Source organism: Pleurodeles waltl, chromosome 2_1 (assembly GCF_031143425.1).
Source record: "Pleurodeles waltl isolate 20211129_DDA chromosome 2_1, aPleWal1.hap1.20221129, whole genome shotgun sequence".
Classification (NCBI taxonomy): domain Eukaryota; kingdom Metazoa; phylum Chordata; class Amphibia; order Caudata; family Salamandridae; genus Pleurodeles; species Pleurodeles waltl.
The window spans coordinates 466,853,672-466,871,228 of record NC_090438.1 but is presented as its reverse complement, the minus strand read 5'-3'; positions in this window follow the sequence as shown (position 1 = coordinate 466,871,228).

Below are 17,557 nucleotides of genomic sequence, written 5' to 3'. Positions count from 1 at the left end.
ATATGGATGTTGACAGAGTTAATGGACTCCTCCAAGTTCTCAACTCCACATCAAGGGAGTCTTGCTTGTCACATAAATCCTCCTCACAGATAGGAGGCCTTGCCGAAACTAATCTTATTCATGCATTACTTTTTCACTCAGTCACCTTCAATAAGACATCTGGGGCAAAGCATAGGTCCCTGCTACCTCTGCTGTGCATGGATGTCCCAAATCCTTCATGGGAGCCCAAGCCCTAAATGGGGCCTGACTCAGCCCAAGGCCAATGAATATTTGTGCGATATGGGAGACTCAGGGCCCATCATCATATTCCACAGGGAGACCCCACCACTTTGCATTACTCCACTGAACGTCATAGAGGGCTGGCTTGTTGCCGTTGTATTATGGATATTGATGTACAGGAGAAACCCACAGCTCACCCAAGGAACCTTGATCAGGGGATAAAAGCAGAGTTGCACATAAAGGGGTTTTAAAATGGCCACCTGCACGTTGGTTGATGGGGATGGGCAAGTCCTGTCTACATGGGACAAGCATCGGTGCCTTGGAATTTAAGCCTGGATTTTCACGACCTGGAGGCTGTCCTGATGAAGGAAACAGGTGGTTGACAGTGATATGGTGACAGTAGGTCGTCCTGCTTTCATGGCTGCAGCCGTGCATCCCTACTTGGGGTGTGCAGTGGAGCTGAAAACAGGAAGTGAGGAGGAGGCCGAGGCAGGGGACGCCGTCTTGTGCTTGCCAATTCCCCTGTGTTGGCACAGTCTCCAGGAAGTCCACGATAGTTGCAATTGGGATTTTCTGGAGTAAAAGCTGCACCCGAGAGTCCCACGTTGCGTGCAATTATTTAAAAACCGCATTTGTTGAAGATATTGCTTTTACTGACTTTAGGGACAGCTGCTGGAATTGCTCCTGCTCATGTATTCTGGCATTTCCTGACTTTCTGCACTTCGTGCTCCTGTCTCCCTAGTGTTTAGTGCTGTTTGCTCTTCTCTGGAAATGTGCAAAGAAAAAAAGGGTACAGCATGGTTTACCAACAACTGACTGCTTTTCTGAGTTTGTAAGGTGCATGATTACAATACGTTTTTGGATTTGTACTCATCCTCTAGTGTTGTGATTGCCTGAACTCATGTGGGAGGTCATTATTCACACTGAAGAGGAAAGACAATTCTGTGTTTCTATTACACTTCTAAAGCACAGTGATTATAAATTAAAGGCGATTTATTTCTGACAATCTTCGGGCGACCCACAAAACATTTCTCAGTCACTACACCTATGGATGTTTGTGAAACACATTGAAGGAATTATTTAATTATATTAGTATTGGTCAGAATTAGATAACTATATCACATTTTTTAGGGAAACTTGGGCACTATAGTAATGCCCTAATAGTTAATGGTTCAGAGGTACTCAGTTTACCTATATTTGGTATTTGTTTATTTACCTTAGTATTTACACTGCATAAAAAGGGTTCCACCTAATAGATTCTAGTGGAAAGGTGGGAGGTATTAGGTGAGAACATACATAACATACACTTACCAATTTAAACTCTATTCATGGTTATGTTTATGCCTTAGAAGGGCAGGTCCTAAAAAGTATATTATATTCTTGTAGACGCACAAAGATAGTTGAACATTGAAGGAATCTACAGTATGGAGAACTGATGCTGTCTCCTTGAAGGGGCTCCAAAGACAGCATCTATATAGCATCTATTGTTTTTTTCTTCACTTATCATTTCCCTTGGGCGCTGTTCTCGCCTTGAGATGACACTAAGTACAAGTGGATGTATTTTACAATCAATTTCTTACCAACATTTTTGTATCTACATAAATGGGTGAGCACTTTCAAGGTGTTGGCAATAGTCACAGAGTGCTGCGTAGGTCTTGGGGGAACATACATACCTAACTGACAGCTGATGTCCAAAGTTTCCCTCGATCCAACATGATGGGTGGGTATCTGAATGGTGTCTGGTGTCCAGCTGGAAGAATGCACCCAGATCTGACATAATGAGTGGGCCATAATGTTATGAGTAGGCAACATTATCTGACTGTCACAATGAAAATATACACCCTGATACACAGAGAGCTAAAATGATTTAGTTATGAATGTCACAGTGATGCTGATACTTATACTGCATGATACAGAATCTGAGAATCATATGTATCTCACTATAGATGGCTGCTGTCCTGGGAGTCTGCTAAACCGATGAGATGGGTGGTCATAATGTTGCACGCAGGTGAATCTGGATGACTGCAGCAGTGAAACTATACACATTGATGCACATTTCATGACACAACTTATTTGTATGTTGTGGTCAGAATGTGTCCATGGATGCCAGCCATTGCACCATCACACTGCTGTGTCCTTACTGACTGATGCTGCCACAATGAGGCCTGTCACATATTGTACTTGTAAGTCACTGCGTAGTAATACTTTTAATACATGAGACAATCATGTTCAATTGCACATACGAAGAGAACAAAGGCAATGACAGGTTAGCAGTTATACTCACCAGAAATCCATAGAAGTTCCCATTCTATTGGGACATGTAAGCCCTTAATATGTTGACATTCTCTGAATTTTGTACGCATTGATTACAGATGACACCAATGTTGCAAGTTATACATTGTGGAGATGAGTAGAAGCACATTTGTAGAGTGCTACATAGATATTACTGAAATCTGAGGTGGTACCGTGAGTGGACAATATAGACCTATTCCATCACTCACAAAAAACATGTTTGTTAAATGCATTGTGTAGGAGATGAATATCTTCTGTGTGGTATTCCACTAGATTTTTCCCTGAACTGTTTTCTTTTTTTTAGAACTCTGCACAATTCATTCCCACTAGCCTGTAGTGAAGTGCTATGTTCTCCCTTCAGCCCCACTGTAATTGGCATACATCTGATTTTCATATTTAATTTACTTATAAGACCCTAGTTTATGGTAATACAGGTATCCAGGGCCTGTATAATAAATGTTACTAGCGTTCCCAGCACTCGTTCTGCCACCAGCTACAGTAGAACTGAAACGCATATCTTCAAGCCCGTCAGTGCAGTTTTTAACTGCCAATTCGACCTGTCAAAATGACCCTTTCAACATGGCTAAACCATCCTTTTAAATATTTATAAGTGAACACTAAGTATACCTTCTTGTCCAATAAGGAAGATGATTAAAATTAGGACAAGTTGAAATTAATGTTATACATGTCCTGACAGTGAGAAGCCTCCAAAAGTCTTTCTCACTGAAGCAAGGTTTGTTTCTACATTTAAAAACACTGGATTACATTATTACATCTTATAACAATAGTTTTGTCGTGGGAGCAGCTAAACTATATTTAAATAACCCAATAAAATAATCATTTAGAATCCAACTTAATGGAGAAATCGAATTTTGACTAACTATTTTGGAAAAGGTACTTTAAAAAAAGTTACCTGTCCATGCTTAACCCTTTGGAGGCCTTTCTTCCAGTATTCAACTGCCAGCTGACTGCTAATGGCTCCTCTGTGGTGCGATGTAGATTATTCCAAGAACAAGGACAAAAAGCATGGGTGTGAGAAGATGTTTGCCTTCCCTTGACAGGATGACCTGGGACTTTGCCCATGCACTAGTTACTCTGGAAAGCGGCCTATCCTATCTCAATCAGATGAATCTGACACAATGCCAGTCCCCTTCCTTTGCCCCTCTAGTCAACTTGGCTCCAAAGTGTGATGGAGCTGTCCTTAGAATTTTAACTGGCTTGGAGTGACCACAAGGGAGGGTTAGTCCATTATCAAAGGTCCTGCTATCATGGATTTAGGCAGTGAGGAGCATAGTTTACAGTATGACTCTGTTCTGGTCAAAATTACTTTCCTCCTGAGTGGGATGGTCTGCATCTGGCTGCATCTCCAAGTTCTAAACCATTCAGAGCACAAGGGGTATGTATTTATGTACTTCATTTTGTAATCAGAGACTGGTGACTGTGATTGGGTTCAGGTGTGGGGGTTTTACACAGCATAGGTGGATCAATACATCTATGCACATCTGGGAGAGCAATGCATGTTCTCTTACCAGTGCATTGTTGCTCATAGTAACATAATGGTCATTAATTGAGATGTACATATCTTTTCATACCACTCATTTAAATCACTAGAACGAGGCAAGAGAGACATATGCATGCTAATGTTCAGAAAATATGGGCATATATTTTGGTAACAGCTTACATTCAGAAATATTTGCACAGTAGTGAGTGTGCTACTATGCGTGTATAGATTTCTAAATGTAAACTTAGCTTTGTCAATTAGGCCACTTCCATACAATGTTTGCGCTTGCCAACGCGTCAAGTCAAGAATTTTCAGTTCACAATTGCAAGGAAACACAATAACCTCCAATGAGCTGACAGGGTGGGTGTTCACCTCTTTTAAATTAGATGGGGACCTCATCCACCTGCATCTACGCCATATGTGTGTCCTTCATGGTTACAATATATACACTACCCAAATTACTGACCATCTGTCACTACTGTGAGCAGTGCTGGACTGGAAACCTAAAGCAGCCCTGGCAATTTTGTCAGACAAGCACCTGGGGGAGGGGTTGCGAGTGTGAAGCACTGCTGCTTTTGTTACTGGAGGTCATCATTGCAGCACTGTTGCAAACCCGGGCCTAGTAACAAAATTGGTCCCCACTGCTGCAAAACTGACCCCCACACTTCCATCCTCCTGGGAAAACGTCTGATGCCCACTACGGTCAGTCTGGCCCTGATTGTGAGCATTACTCTATATACCTCGCATGCCATACAGAAAGTGATAGAGAGGGCATGCAGCAAGACAATTTTCAAAGGGAGAGGGGGAAATAAGAAGGAAATAATTTACATGGAATTTCTTTTACATGTGATAAAAAAGATTACAAATTCTGAAATGGAATAATTTCACTACCTATACGCATGCAGATTCTCCTCAATGCTGCAAATCTTTCACTGAAAGGTTGAAGGAAAATTTGATGCTCGATCATAATTCGTCCACCTCTGGGCATGCAGAACTTTTTGGTTCATGGCTCTCAATGAATGTAGACCAATGTTTAGCCTGGTGTCGGTTCTAGATGAACTCTTAGGGTGGTGTTTTGGCATTGAACTGAATGCTCTTACAATAGAGTGGGGCGGTTCATTGGTATTTGCCACTGACTGATTTATATATTGGTGGTAAGCCTACTCGGTCACAATGGCGACGGAGTATCCCTACTGCCAATATGATGGTCCACCCACTGAATTTCCATCTCTACCATTGCTAAACTTCTCCGATGGCCTGACGGAGGTAGGGCCGGCAGAGAAAGAGCTATTTGTCCTTCAGTCCAATTTAGATGAGCGGATATATAGCGATTCCCCATTCCCACTAGGAAAACCCTGATGGTAAGCAGCAGTGAAAAACTAAAAAAGCCTGATTTGCTATGGACAGTAAATTCCAGTGGCGAAGAACGTGTTTTTTTTTTTTTCAAAAAGAAAATTCTGCTTTGGCATTTTCTTTTCGAAAATAAAAAAAATGACAGACTGCTCCGTCATGTTGATGGACTTGTGCGTCAAACTTAAAATAGCATTGATGTGACATTAAGTCCTGACAATGCTTCAGAAATGGCTGTTGGCCTGGCGGTCATTTCCAAATTTGGTGGGTGGGAACTTTTTCCGGGAGATAGAGTAAATTGTCTTGACGGGCAAGATATAAAATGGCCTACTATTCATTATTTTCATTATTTCTCATTTGTGACAAGTATATATTGTGACAGCATCCCTCTGTGCGTCTCAAATTACAATCCTGGCTGTACACTGATTCTATGTGGCTAATCTTCACGTGCTGCATAATTTGTTAATATGTGACAGCGTGATTTATCCAGCCTCGGCATCGGTTTGACAACTAAAGAATCAAAATAACTACAGTATTTTCAGCTCCTTTTAAAAAATAATATGAGTATATTGTAGAGCCAAAAATGTGTTTGATAAAATCTTCTTATTGTTAATGAATGCAATTATGCTCCTCTACATATGCAGATTTGACATGGCAAAGACATTTTGAATATTCATGTGCATGCCTGGTTTCACTTATACATCTGTTAGAAATGTTGCAAACTGTCATGTGTACGTTTTTTACAATTGAGCTATTTTTCCGCAACAAAGGTTATTACATATTTCACCACCATGTTCTTTTTCTACAACAAGAGCATCATGAATGAGCAAACACTACTGTTCACTCAGTTTCATATTTTCTGATTTGCTTCCCTTGTCTACTATTGACATTTATATTTACATATATTTAGCGTTCCTTAATTGTTCTCAACGCCCAGGGGGTCCATAGCAGCATATGTCTAATAAATGTCTACATTTTTCAGTCCCATTGTATATCTAGTCTTTACTATTCCTAAGTGTTCTAAATGCAAGGTGTAAATAATATTCCTTTTATTAGGCCTCCTCTACTGACTGTTGACAACATGAACAGATTCAAAGTTGGCTTAGGGACTAACACTTCCTCATGATTCATTGGTTTTCTTATCTACCTAAGTTACTTGCTAGTTATTTAATGGCTCTCCTCCTTGTTCTCTCTCTGTCCCACACTGTTTTGATTAAAATAGTTGTATCCTTCCTCTGCTGTTGTTGCAGCTTGTATTGTGGTGCATAAAGAACTACTATCTCTACCTCTCTCCTTCTCTTCCGGCTCCCATACTCCTTTTCAACCACTCTGCTCTCTATAGCGAAACTACAGCAAAAAAGTAGGTTTCACCAGCACCAACTGACCCCTCCAGCTCCTTTGTACTCTGCCAATTACTGCAGCTTCCTGCACCTATGTTTCTATGATTTTTAAATCATTCCAAGGTGGACACCCATGCATGGGAATAAAAAGAGGCCATCCTGGAATCTACTGTGCTTGCACATTTATATGTGGCATCCATCTTGGAATGATTCCAAGGTACCAGCTGCAAATACATGATTTTTCTTTAAGCAAAAGACGAACCATTCCAGGATAGCCACTGAAATGTCAGGATTTCGTTTCCAAGTAGAGATGGAATCAGGAGCAGAAAAATCAGAGCTGTAATCTGTGGCGAATGGGACAAAAGAACACTGGGCCACTTATCTGACTTTGTTCTCAATTCATTACTGACTTGTTTTCATGAGACATTTCTATAGCATGAGGACTAACATCATTATTTAAGGGTCGCTCAAGCTTGGATTTGTAACCTAGCAATGTGCCGTTAGTTTTTGTGTCTCTCCATTCTGTTCTCATCATCATTGTAAACTTTATTGAGGCTCGGACCGAAAAAAGTGGTTCAATAAATAAGACAACTCAATACATAAAATGTAATTCATTACAATCATAAAAATATGCCGAACTACCCAAATCTTAAAAAACGAATTCAAACCATAAAATACAAACATTAAATATAAAAAACAATTACTCCCCCCCTCCCAATAACCCTTAAAAGTCGACTACAGGCACTTCTTGCATATACACACAGCCATAATATAAACATTGCTTTTCAAGATTCTTAGTACCAACGATGTTAAGCTATACCTAAGTTTCGATTTCGGATATTTATAGGATTTATAAAAAATTAAAAAATGTGCCTCATTTTCTTCAGTCTCACAACATGCGGGCATATCATAATCAGTGAATTACAGGCTTCCCTCCACTTGCTGGTCAATGAACAGAGAGGAAGAGATCCGTGCCAGAACTGCATCTACAGCCTTCTCAATAGCACTGGCTGCACCTCAACTAAAAAGGGCTCGAAACCATAGTAATCTTTAAAATCTAGAAACCTAAGAGTCATAGAACCATGCTCAGGGTTGGCCAAAAGTGCGGTCAAATTAAAGTGCCTATAGGACTCTGGGCCATTTGGGGATTCCTTAAGATAACAAACACGCACTCCCCTGGGAAATCTTTTGGACTCTTGTCAATCCAATTTACCTGTCTGGTAAGAATGATATTATCCACCAATTATAGGGGATAGTTCTTGTTGCACAATAACCAGTGCCTGCATTCATTTTTTATTTCTTCATCGGACTCCCTTTGATCCACCTTTAGCTTGGGGACTCCAGAAGGAGCAACCACATAAGGGCATGAAGCAGCGGGCACCTCACACTATCATCCTCGGCAGCGACCATAGCCACCCATGGCTCCAATAATCACACAATTTGGACCCTCCACCACCTGTCTCAGACTTGGCCCACCCCTGTGTGGCCCTAATGGCCGTTTCTTGTCATTATTCAAATATGAATCATTCGCACTGCCAGTGCGAGGGCCCCAGCAGAGCACAAATTAATGTCCGTTGGATGAGTCCACAGGATGGCGTTTGTTTCAGCCCCCACGGACGTGTCCAACTTAGTTACCACGTGGGCTCGACTCGAAGTTTCTTAACATGCTAACTCGAATCTTGCCAAACGTGCTACCAAAGGGGAAAGTTTCACCACCAGCATAATCATCAACATATTTTAGATTTTACCACAGAGTCTGTCCCCAACAACACTGGCCCAGTGGGGTATTCCATTCTGGTTTGCTCAAAGAAACTATTAGTCAAAGGATTACAGTAACTAGCATCCTCCTCACCCCCAGACTTTTTTGGGTTAGTGCAGATTTGGCTTTCTTTTTCTTCAATTTGCTAGCAACTGCACTGTTAGTCTTTAGTCTATGACCATTACGGGACAGGCCCGAACCATGCTCAACAACACAGGCATTGCCTGAATGATGGAACCCCACCCCAAGATCACAATTAGGACACTCATGGCCTCCAGGGGCTGCAAGTTGAACTACTATTGCAGGTCTGGGAAGATCATGGTTTAAGGATAAGCATATTTCCATAAGTTCAACTTCAGTTGCTACCACTCCTATCACCTTTTGTAGCATCTTATCAATTGCAGTGGGCTTCAAGGAGACAACAGACAATTGCTCCATGAGCAAGCATTTACATTTGTCCATGTTAATACAGGTTTCCGAAGCCCAGTGGATGCTACTGGGAGGGCCAATCACTCTCCAATGCTAGGGAACGCTAGTGCGAAGATGGGGGGGGGGCAGCCCAGCCTCTTCCAGGCGATGATGGGCGAAGATGGGCCTGGTCTTGGCCTGGTCTTGGCCCAGGCACATCCTGTGCATGTCCCCCACAGCAGGAGCAGCACACGGCACTTATGTGCCTCAATGCGTGCATGGTGATGGGGCAGCCCTCCTGCTGTGTTGGTGGCTGGGAATTGTATGCTGAGCCTCCCCCTAGATCCAAAACGAGAGTCACATGCAGCAGGAGCAGCACACTGTACTTATGCACCTCCAGGCATGAGTGGAGATGGGGCAGCCCTCCTGCCGTGTTGGTGGTTGGGAGTTGTATGCTGAGGCTCGCCCCGACTCCACAACAAGTGTTCTATGCAGCTGGGGCAGCACACTGCAATTATGTGCCTTCATGCGTGCGTGGTGACAGGGCAGCCTCCTTTTGCATTTGTGATTGGGATTTTTATGCTGAGGCACCCCCCAGCTCTATAACGAGTGTCCCACTCTGTTCTGATTCGCACCAGTTTAGACCTCTCTCAGGTCTGTTGTTTTCTTTCCCCTTGTTTCACTTACGTTGAGGAATTTTTCATCTGTTCAATCTTGTTCTATGTGATGTTGCCTGTGATGCTTCCTGGTATAACCTCTCTCTTTTTCTGTGCCTAATCAGCACCTTTTCCACCTACTTTGCAACAATGTGCTGATGTGTAGGTGGTTAATCAGTGCAACATCCGCTGCTGAACCAATAAGTCTAAGCAAAGTGCTCCACTCATATGCAACACGTTTGTACCCCATACTAACGTGTGGTCTCCCCCTTCCGTTAAATCTGGTACATTGAGATACCACTGACTCTTGCCTCTGAAACCTCCCATACCTCTCACCAAATACCCAGAATCCGGTCTGAGAGTGAATTCACGTCTAATGTTTATGTTTCACTCCCTTCCAATCCCCAGTTTCTTTAGCGAGCAAGAAGTGACCTTCGTTAGTTACTTTAAGAGTTCAGGGACGGCCCTGTCCTATTTTTGGGTCTCAGTACCAGGAACCTGACATGCACATTCATCCAGTCGTCTGGCTACGTCTGGAAATGATGTTTCTTGTGCTTTAAGACTAAGAATTCCAAGATGCATGCACATGCTCCGCGACCACCTGACAAACACAAGAATTAGCAACGACAATACTTCTGCACCTCCTTCGGGTCACGAACGAGACCTTTTTGTGTGACAGTTCTTGTGATGAAAAACTTACTTGGCTTTGCTCCAACTTCATGTTTGCAGCATTCATCCCATTGAGCCATCTTGCTGATTTGTGCTGAATGAGATGTGAATACCAGGGGCCTCCAAAATGTGGAGAAAAAAAATCTGTCCTAATATATTCCAATTCCCTCTCTTGTTTTCATCTCTGTCCAATGTATAGGTTTTCCAGGTATGCCAATATCCAAGCCTTTCAATTGTTAAGGGATACATCATTGTATTCTATTTTCCAGCAACTTTTTCTAAGATATGTGTAAATACCCATTTTCAAAATGCCCCGTGTTAATCCAATAATTAAAAAGTTATTTACCTAACAATGGATTGGCAACTATAGTTCAATACGATATTTAACATTTAGATCGTACCAAACGTCCTTTATCCCTTGGCATATATCGTGTGTTAATTTGTCCAGAAGTGAAGTGCCTATCGCAAGATGATGATTAAAGTTGATTGTTAATGGAAATGTTTCCTGTATGTGGAATTGTGGAAGAAATATTACATCTGGAGGAGAGTCCCCCAGCTGAATTTCTTTCACCAATAGAATTGCTGAGTAAAGACATTAATTTGGTTGGGATTTGACTGCATTTATCTTTTTACAAGCAAATGAACGGTTTTCAATTACCATCAAATTCTTAAGCTGGACCAACGTCTTATATTTAGGATCTCTTTTACAGGTTATAGAGGGGACATTGATAATTAATTTGAAACTGTTTAGGAGGGAATAATTGGTATGTTCATTCTAAATGTACAGCCCTGTAGTATGAGAGCTTTTTGATGAAGTGCCAGCACTGTCACTTTAAATTAGATCAGCGCTGACAAGGAACACGGTCCCTCTCGAAGGCCCAGATTTATTAATCTTTTCCCTCGCTTTTACATTACTTTTGTAATGCAAACCTGACACAAAGTGTTAAAGTGGGGTTTACTATACCACGCAAATCTGGACTTGCAGTTGGATAGTGTCCCAAAGTAGCACAAAGGTGCGCAATGCACTCCCTTTGCGTTACTTAGCGTCAAGGGGACATTGCATCAGTAGTACATATGCCTTTTCGAATGACCACCCATGGCTTTTGATGCAAATCCCTGTCTACAAAGAATCATAGACAGGGATTTGTACTAAAATCCTATGCCTGCTTGAGGCAAGTGAACGAGGAGCTATGTGTTTATTTCTCCTCATTTCTCCTACTATGCCTGTGTGTTCCATTGTACAGCACAATACAAGATGGGAAGTCTTAAAGCATAGTTTTTGTATTTAGATGGACCCCTTTCAGTACAAACACTGCGGGCACTCTTGTACTATGGCACATGGGTGTCTTCATTGGTGCATAGCTGCCAAAAGAGTTCCAGCACAGGTAGAGAGAACAGTGCCGCGTCTTTAGGGGTTATGGTGCTGTTCTGCCCAGGGGCTTAGCTTGGTCAGTCAGAGTTCCGGACAATCAGTCTGGCATATAATGTTTAAATATATTATAGGACAAACAGGGTGCACGGGAAGGGTCTAAGGGGCAGTGGAAAGAGAGATGAATGTGGATTAGTATGGTACTAAGTAAGGGAAACATAATTTTTTGTAAAATTAACATTATTTTTGACGACTTTAAAAACTGAGAGGGAGAAAGTGTGTGTGCGTTTTTGTCTGAATGTATGTGAAAATTCCTGGAGAAATCCGGCAGACATCTCACCACATCCGACTGAAAGCATCTGGTCCCAACAATTTATCAGAACATTAATTTAATAGGGGGTGTACCCACCCAGCCCCCTCTCCCCCGGAAGCTACACCCCTAGATCTGCCCTCTTCTTTCTCAGAAAGCAGGGCAGCAACTTTAGCTGCTGAGCTGCATTGAGTGACTTTTCAGTAACTCTGGCCAGAAGTATTGCCACACGGTAAGATGTGTGGGTAAGGTCACATCAAAAGAAGGGCAGCAGTTTTGGGATCTGTAAGTTCTTTGTAAAAGACTAGTTAATCATGGGTTCCTAACCTACAGCATCTAACACGACTTAGTAGCGACGGACCTAGCCTCACCCCTTGATTTTCTGCCTGTTTCATTATGAGTTGCCAGATTAATGTCCCAATTTCCAGCCCTGGTGTCAACAAGAAACCGAAAAAACGTGGCCTGTCTGCAAATCGTACTAAGGAGTAACTTGTTTATAGGCGGTAAAAATAGAGACCTTGGCATACAGCCAGAATCCCTATTCCGAAAATTAAGGTTTCTTATAATGGTGAAGTACATAACGAAAACATCTAGAACTATCCATACACATCAGAGGGTTCCAGAAATTCAAACCAACCCAAACAAGTGGCTCAAAAGTCGGGCAGAACCCACAGCTCAGGTTCACATTCATTTATCGACAGTGGGAGGATTTTCCTAGTGAGCGTTAACAAAGAGGGCAGCTGTTTTTAGTGAGCACTGAAAGATTAAAAACATAGACATGAAAGTGGGTTGCTCTTCATTGAGGCCATGATGTTGCCTCAGATGGATATTTTTAGTCACATATGAAGCGACTGTCAAGGGCCTAGAGTGACGACGTGACAGGAGGAACCTTTGCAGGCGCTGCAGTGCCCTTTCAGTGAGCAGTTGAGCAAAGCTGGAAACCTCAAGCCGATGAAGCACGGCATCCATCTTCTTTGTCGTCAGTTACATTAAAGGTTGCACCGTACCTGCAAGTGTCAGGCATTTTGCAGATGCTTCGAAGAATCCGCAAATGATTGTAGAACTGTCGATTTCAGATTCCGAATGACATCCTGTAAAGTGAGACTGTTGGAAGGTGAAATTGAAGACGCAAACATTAAAGCAAAGAACCCATTGCTTTAAAGACAGAGGCAAATATTGTACTTTGTGACCTTGGATTATAATTATAGGCGACACAATAGAAACATAAAGCACTAAACTTCCCGTGATGCCTGGCAAGAAAACTACCCAAGAACACATGAACGTTCTCAACTAGTCCTGAACTTCCAGAGCAGCTAAGAGGGCCAATCAGTTAACAAAGTCATTATGGGGGTCATTACGACCTCGGCGGTCTTTGAAAAAGACCGCCAAGGCCGTGGGAGACAGAATACCGCCATTGCCGGCGGTGTTCCTGGCTCCCTATTATGACATTTCCGCTGGGCCAGCGGAAATGTCACATCAACATTGCTGCCGGCTCATAATAGAGCTGGCGGCAATGCTGATGTGCAGCGGGTGCAATAGCAAAATTCAGGCAGTGAAATGCGCGACGGGGCTATGCCTGGGGGCCCCTGCACTGCCCATGCCAAGTGCATGGGTAGTGCAGGGGCCCCCAGGGGCACCCCAAGTCCCCTTACCACCAGCCTTTCAATGGCGGTGTGTACCGCCACGGACAGGCTGGCGGTCGGGGACTCATGCACCGCTGCCCTGGGGATTATGACCGCCAGGCGCAATCCTGGCGGGAAAGTGGAGGGGCTGGCGGTATGGCCGTGGCTTTTCCGCCACGGTCATAATTGCTGGCGGAACACTGCCAGCCTGTTGGCGGTGTTACCGCCAACTTACCGCCGGCCGCCAGGGTCGTAATGACCCCCTATGTGACTCAACCTAAGCTGAAATCATCAAATAAAGAAACGACCAGAGCAGTGGTCAGGTTGGAGCTTTTAAAGAGTGCATTTTTTTGTTTTAAAGATAAAGTGATATACAAGATGAAGTGATATTCTAAGCTTCAGCATATCCCTTTGTCTTTCATGCTCCTAACGCAGCCTCACTTTGTTCCAGGGTTTACTCATGTTTCCAGGTGGCCACCTATCGTCCACACGACTGTTTCCTGCACTTGTTCTGCTGGAAGTTAATTTTAACCCTCTAATTTCAAACCTGTTCACAGTTACAAAGCGTTTTTCAAATACCAACTTTACTTGTTACTTTGTTGTGTGTATATACTTTATTAATGTACTAATATTTATTTTTGTATATAGTCACAGACCCCCCTGGGTAGTGGTCGTGGATCCCAGGTTAAGAATCACTTCTACTCAGAGCTTATTGTTGGTTATTCTGAGTGATGCAGCACTAAGTAAGGAGGACTGTTCTTTTCTCTTGACTGATGAACCCTTATAAAGTTGCAGCTTACAACTTGAAGTCTTTCTAAGTAAAACAATTGTACAAATAAAAAAAAATGCATATCATAAGTAGAAAAAAGCAGAGCAAGATTAGAACTATACTCAGGGTACTAGGTTCTCAGTTCACTTAAACTGGATTAGGGGAACATAACATGAAAATATGTAAAATATTGAAGAAAATGTGATAAGGGTTGGGAAAACTATACAAAACACAGCAGTGGAATAATACTGACTTTTCATTACTGGTCTGGAGGCGTGTATTATGCTTGTTTAAGGTATATTGATAACAGTCATGGTGGGGTTGCAGTAAAAGGAAACGAAAATGTATTCTGTGGACCAATCTGCTGATCTAAGAATGTCGTCCAATTAGGTATCTGGTTCCTAGGCTTTGGAGGTAATTGGTCACTGAGCTGAGTGAGTAGAGTACATCTCTGCCTACTCCGTCAGCCACTTTAAACGTCCTGTTTTGGTGGGAAACAAAGCAGGTTTGTATGGTTTTCTTAAGGAAATTCTTTTTTGGAGAAAAGAGGAGAGTTTTAGGTGGACAGGTTGAGTTCATATTATGTTGAGCATCTTAGCACAGATTACATGGATCATCAGTAAAACAGGGTTATATCCGCATTTGGATAAGTTTTGTGTGATCATCTGGACCTTGTGAAACTAAATCCAGAAGGAAAACATTTTTTGGAATTGAGATCCCATTTATGGGCTTTGGGTACCCTTCAGAAAAGAACTGAGCACATGATCTTATTTTGTCAGAAAAAGCTTTAAGAGTATGTGAAAATAGCTGGGCCAGATTGAAAAACATTAAGGACCTGATAATTGATTGTTTTGAAGTGGACAAAATATGAATGAATGGTCTGTGATTGTTTTACATTACATACTGATGTGCTCAGTAGAGAGTAATGAATTATACTCTAGAAAATGAATGGTTGAAAATCGCAAGTGTACCATTGTGTTAGAAATGGGGTCTTTGGTTGACAGTCAGGTTACCCCCTGTTCAAGCAAGGACACTCACTCTAGTCAGTGTAAAAGAGAATCACCCTCAGCTAACCCCTGCTTACCCCCTTGGTAGCTTGGCAGAGCAGTAGGCTTAACTTCAGAGTGCTAGGTGTAAAGTATTTGTACCAACACACACAGGGGGTCATTCTGACCTCGGCGGTAAAAGGCACTTACCGCCGGTCAGAAGACCGCCATAACACCGCCGTGGTCACGGTAAACCGCCACGGTCTTTCTGACCAGCAACTGGCAAACCGCCAAAAACCTGACAACAACAAAAGTCCGCCACACCAACGGCCAGCGAAAAACTGGCGATGACCAAACCTCCACCGTCACTCCAACAGAAATACGCCCATGCTATTCCGACCCACAAATCCCCGCAGCGGTCTTTCAACCGCGGTATTCCATTGGCGGTACACACTGCCGCGCTCAAGATACACACACCTATACAAAACACAGCCACATTGGAAAATTCAAAATACACACACCTGAGACAAATACACACACCACTCCCACACACCCATTACAATATAAAACACACACCCACATCACCCACAAACCCTTACGACCACAATTGCGACTGAAGGCCAGAGAGAGACAGCACAGAATAGAGTACACCATCACACAGAGGCAAATCACAACATCACCCACACAATATCCACGCACAAAACACCATACACCACCACACTCACCACACTCTACAACACATACACCACCCCTCACCTCATCCACACCACCCCATGGCACCCCAAAGACACCCCAGGTTTTCGGACGCAGAACTCAGGGTCATGGTGGAGGAAATAGTTCGGGTAGAGCCCCAGCTCTTCGGGACACAGGTGCAGCACACCACCATTGCCAGGAAGATGGAGCTATGGCAAAGAATAGTGGACAGGGTCAACGCTGTGGGACAGCATCCACGAAATCGGGACGACATCAGGAAGCGGTGGAACGACCTATGGGGGAAGGTGCGTTCCATGGTATCAAGGCACAACATTGCGGTGCAGAAGACTGGCGGCGGACCCCCACCTGCTCCCCCAGAATTTACAGCATGGGAGGAGCAAGTCTTGCACATCCTGCATCCTAAGGGCCTCGCAGGAGTAGCTTGAGGAATGGACTCTGGTAAGTCAAATCTTCACTACTTCATTCCCCCCACCCCACCTGCATGCCAAATCATACCCCCACCCTCACCCCCACCCCCATCACACCAACTCCTTGCAAATGGCTCACCATCACAACCCACCCATCCCAACACCCAGCCCTGCATGCGTCCACAAAGCATGGACACCCATCACCAAAGTATGCCCACTGCACATACCCATCTCCCCCACAAGCCACCGTCACAACAGCCCCCACAAGGGAATGCCAGCACTGGGGTCCACGGCCACCCACCCATTGCACACTATGGCACACACAGAAGCAATAACCATACTCTTATACCCCTGCAGGACCCGAATGCCACCACACCGCCCAGGAGGGTCCAGAAATGTTCATCCCACCCCCAGAAGAGGCCCCCAGTGATGACAGCAGCTCTGTCTCCCTGGACCCAGATGACCAGCCCGGCCCATCGGGGACCTCGGGACAGTCGGTTCCCCTCACACATCCACAGGCCACAGCAGACCTACCCCCCTCCGGGAACACCAGCACATCTCCCACCCAGCGGGCCCATGCCTCTCTCTCCAGGACACGTCAATCAGCGGTGTGTCCACCACTACAGGGCACCCAGGTTTACCCACCACCCCAACAACAGCAGGGACCTGGGGGCAGTAGTAGTGGGCACACGGTCCAGGGGACAGAGGCCCAGGGAAACAGGGGAACTGGGAGGGCTGCTGTGCGACAGGGGGGGGACAGGCCCAGGTAACCCACTCTCCACGAGGCCCTCTCCTCCATCATGGGAGCATACCACCGCTCCCAGGAGACTATGGCTACGGTACTGGCCAGGTTCCAGGAGATCCAGGTACTGCAGGAGGAACAGTACATGGGGTTCAGGGAAGAACTCCGAGCCATTAGTTCCGCAATGGGGACCATTGTCGTGGCTCTTACCCAGATTGTCACCACATTGCGGGACCATGTGGCACCACAAAGGGCCCCTGTCACTAGCATGGACCAGGAACAGCCTACCACCTCCGCCGGCGCTAGTGGACAGGAAGCCCCCACACAACAACAGGCCACCAGAACCCCACCTCCTGCAGAAGAAGAACCATCCCGCAAGCGGTACCTGAGATCTAGGAAGAAGACAGAGTAGGATGCCAAGACCCCGTCAGCAAAGGATACCCC